This window comes from Orycteropus afer, unplaced genomic scaffold (assembly GCF_000298275.1).
Source record: "Orycteropus afer afer isolate SDZICR_OR568_19922 unplaced genomic scaffold, OryAfe1.0 scaffold01001, whole genome shotgun sequence".
Taxonomy (NCBI): domain Eukaryota; kingdom Metazoa; phylum Chordata; class Mammalia; order Tubulidentata; family Orycteropodidae; genus Orycteropus; species Orycteropus afer.
The window spans coordinates 209,709-213,866 of record NW_006922588.1 but is presented as its reverse complement, the minus strand read 5'-3'; the positions used below and the strand labels follow the sequence as shown (position 1 = coordinate 213,866).

Below are 4,158 nucleotides of genomic sequence, written 5' to 3'. Positions count from 1 at the left end.
GATAGGGCCAAATTGCTTTCTATAGTGTATTCCATAGAAACCTGATAAAAATGACACATAAGCTGTGTACCAGGAAACATTGCTTTTGGTAGAAGTAAACCCTGGTTTGCAAATTGGGTAACCTGTACTGGAAGGATTTTAAATAACTAAATAACCCCACATGGGACCTTTTAGAATCAATTTGTCAAATTAAAAAAAAAAAAAATCTTAAGGAAATTTATTGGCATTCCATTGATTTATAGGTTACTTTTAAAAAAATAAAAAGAAGATCAGGTGTCATAGTGGTTAAAGCATTTGGCTGCTAATCAAAAGATCAGCAGTCCAAACCCACCAAGTGATTAAGATGAGGCAATTTGCTTCTGCAAAGATTTACAGCCTTGGAAAGCTATAATGTTACTCAGTATAAATAATCTGAGAGGGATTTGTAGCAAACATCCACAAAAATCCCAAACCCACTGCCATTGAATCAACTTTGACTCATACTGACCCAATAAGACAGAGTAGAACTGCCCCATAGGGTTTCCAAAGCTATAAATCTTTATGGAAGCAGACTGCCTCATCTTTTTTCCCACTGAGCAGCTAGCTGGTGGGTTTGAACCACTGACCTTATACCTAACAGCTGAATTAATATATTTACAATACTTTTTTTTTTTCCCATTCAGGAACATGATATACTTTGGCATTTATTTAAGTCTAAAATTTGGTAAAATTTTGAATCTTATACAGAAAGTCTTATATGTTTCTTTTTAATTTTAGTCCTAGTTATTTTATATTTCTAGGCTTTTTGTGAGTAGAATCTTTTCCTCCTTTATACTTTTATATACACATATTACTGAAGGTTTTTCATGTCTATTCTATTACATCTCTGATTTAATACCCTACTCTTCTTCTTTGTTTCTTTTTAATTGTGATTTGGGTGAAAGTTTGCAGAGCAAATTGGTTTTCCATTTAATAATCCATATACATTCTCCTTTGTGACATTTACTGTAATGCCTATAATGCAACAGCATTCTTCTACTTCCTCCCTGCACACACCTCTTCCATTGATCCTTTCTTCCCATCTCCTCCTGCCTTCCTAGCTCCATCCCTGGGCAAATGTTGTCCTCTTGATCTCAAATGCTTGATTATTCTAATAAGTACATACCCTGCTGATACTACTGTTTACCTTATAGGCCTGTCTATCATTTGGCGGTCATGGGGATTCAGTTCATTTCCTAGCTTGAAGGGTGTCTAAGGGCCACAGTCTCAGGGGTTCCACCAGACTTCATCAGACCAATAAGCCTGGTCTTTTATATGATGTTGAGTTTTGTTCCACATTTTCCCCATTCTATCTTGGACTTCTTATCTGATCCTTTTCAGAGCAGTCAGTGGTGGTAGCCAGACACTATGAAGTTCTTCCAGTTTTGGTGTCATGAAGGCTGGGATTCATGTGCTCCATTAGTCTTTTGGACTAATTGTTTCTTGCATCATTGATTTTCTTCATTCTTCTTCGCTCTAGACAAGGAGAAACCAATAGTTGCACCTTAGACAGCCACTCACAAGCTGCAAAAGGGGCAAGAAGGTCCCATCTTCTGACCTCCTCTAACCCCTCAAGAGGAAAACAGAATCACCATCAATAGCCCAAGGCCTATTCCTGTGAAGCTGGACATGCTGCCTCCCTCCAGCCCTTTCACCAACCCTGACACCAACCGTTCCACCCACAGAACCCACCACCTCTCTGCTGGATTTTAGAATTCACTGCAGTGACCACACAGAACTCACAGGTTATGGGGTTTATTAGGGAAGCAACAGGCTACAATTCAAGTTCAGAAATGCACTCAATCTCTCACAGCCAGCTGTCTCACTTAGCAGCCAGCAGTCTCTCTCACCAGCGTGTGTCTCTTGCATCTCCCTCTCAGCAGCCTGTGTCTCTCGTGTCTCTCTCCCATCAAGTGTGTGTCTCTCAGCAGTTTGTTTCTCTCAGCAGCACGTCTTTCTCAGCCAGAAGTGAGAGAGACTCCTTCTGTCTCTAGGAGGGCTCCTTTTGTGCCTGGCAGACTGGCCAAACTAACCAATTCCAATATCAGAATTCTATACGCCTGAGAGAGAGAGAACATCCCAGATGACTGCTTCATGCCACTCTCAACAGAAATACCCCAGGTGGATAACTTTAACAATCAGGAGCTACTCAGTTGCTCATGGCAAATTCCACCACAGAGTTTACAAAAACTTATGGCTTAGAAAAGCCATACCAGGTAATTTACTACACCACAGGCCACCCACTGGCTTTTCTAGCCACTATCCCTTTTATGCTTCAGAAATTGACATACCCGTCATCATCAGTTTAAGAATAACCACACCCATGAAACTGTGTAAACAAGCCACTTCATACCTTTATGTCCCCCATTTTAGATAGCCAATTTCTAATTTGCCCATCAAACCAGTACTGTGAGGAGACAAGCATGTTCCTTTCTCATTGAAGAAATTTCTGTTCTGCTTGGAAACTTTGGACATCTGCATCCATAAACAAGCAAAGTCCAGCCCAGCACAAGCCATCAAACTGCATCAACTTAACACCAGCTCAGTGTCAAACATCTTCCTCTTCATTTGGTCAGGTTTTGGTCAGCTCAGCCCTAGCCATCCCAGCTATGTCATGGGTACCAGCTGCCAAGTTTTGGAATCACACTCTTCACTTCAGACCAGCCAGAACCTTCTCTCACATCCTCAGTCCTCGGGGACTGTTTCAATGCCCATAGGCTCACAACTCCTTGCACTTTAGACCAGCCAGCCCTTCCTCCCCTCCCCAGCCTCCATAGCCTAGGTCAAAGAGTACCAAACTCAGCCCATTTCTTCTTTGCTGCACTTCCGCCATTTCCACTCAAGTGGATCCAGGTAGTCATGAGCGAGCAGCATACAAGCCTACTACTCACTATCTTCCTTTAACTTTCAGTCCTGGAAGAGGTTTCTCTCATGGACCATGTCGTTCCTGTCTTGATGCACCCAAAGCCTATCTGCTTGCTCAAAATTCAAAAAGCCAAACAGTCTTTTTTTTTTTTTTTCTGTAGATCATGTCTTCAAATGCAGATCTTCCATTCTCTGAATAGTTCTGGTTGGGGCTCAGGTTTTCTACCTAAGTCCCTAATACTCTACATACAGAACTTGTAACAAAAGCCTGTGTTTCTTCTGGGAAAATTCTATTTCCCCTTTTAACATATCCAATCAAGTATCAGCTGAAGGCAGACTTACATGCTCTCTGTTATCCATAGTCCATAATCATTTATAATATACAAACAGGTAAGAGAATATTCAATACCCATAATACATTCAGATAAGCACATAATTCAAAACGCATAATCCTTTTTAGGACATTCCAGTTTCATCTGTTCACCTTGATTATCTTCCCATTATGTGGCCTTAGGTCTTTGGCTGGGTGTACTCAAAAGCCCTAGCCTATGAATCAATTATCTCCTTTAATAGGCAACACCAACCAAAGTAACCACCAAAGAATCCAAAGTTTCACTCCCCAGGCCCCTTCCTTCTTTCTTTTACAAAGTCTGGTGCTTCTATGAGTCTGGAGCCACTGCAATGAATCCCACTTCTGACACCAATTGCCAAAGGGGCAAGGAAGTCCCATCTTCTTATCTCCTCTAACCCCACAAGAGGAAGACAGAATCACCATCAGTAGCCCAAGGCCTATTCCTGTGAAATTGGACATGCTGCCTCCCTCCAGCCCTTTCACCAACTCTGACACCAACCATTCCTCCCACAGCACCCACCACCTCTCTGCTGGGTTCGAGAATTTGCTGCAGTTACCACACAGAACTCACAGATTATGAGGTTTGTTAGGGAAGCAACAGGCTACAATTCAAGTTCAGAAATGCACTCAGTCTCTCGCAGCCAGCCAGCTCACTTAGCAACCAGCAGTCTCTTTCTCAGCAGTGTGTCTCTCACATCTCTCTCTCAGCAGCATGTGTCTCTTGTGTCTCTCTCTCAGCAGTGCATGTCTCTCGTGTCTCTCTTCCATCAAGTCCATGTCTCTCAGGAGCACGTTTCTCTCAGCAGCACGTCTTTCTCAGCCAGCAGTCAGAGAGACTCCTTCTGCCTCTAGGAGGGTTGCTTTTGAGCCTGGCAGGGTGTCCAAACTAACTAATCCCAACATCAGAATTCTATACACCTGAG

General features: G+C 42.5%; 1 protein-coding gene across 1 annotated transcript in view; it reads left to right on the top strand.

The window, feature by feature from the left end:
• LANCL3 (LanC like 3) overlaps positions 1 to 4,158 on the top strand; it is a 33,739-nt gene that overhangs the window by 22,681 nt on the left and 6,900 nt on the right. The gene's annotated exons all lie outside the window — the stretch shown is intronic.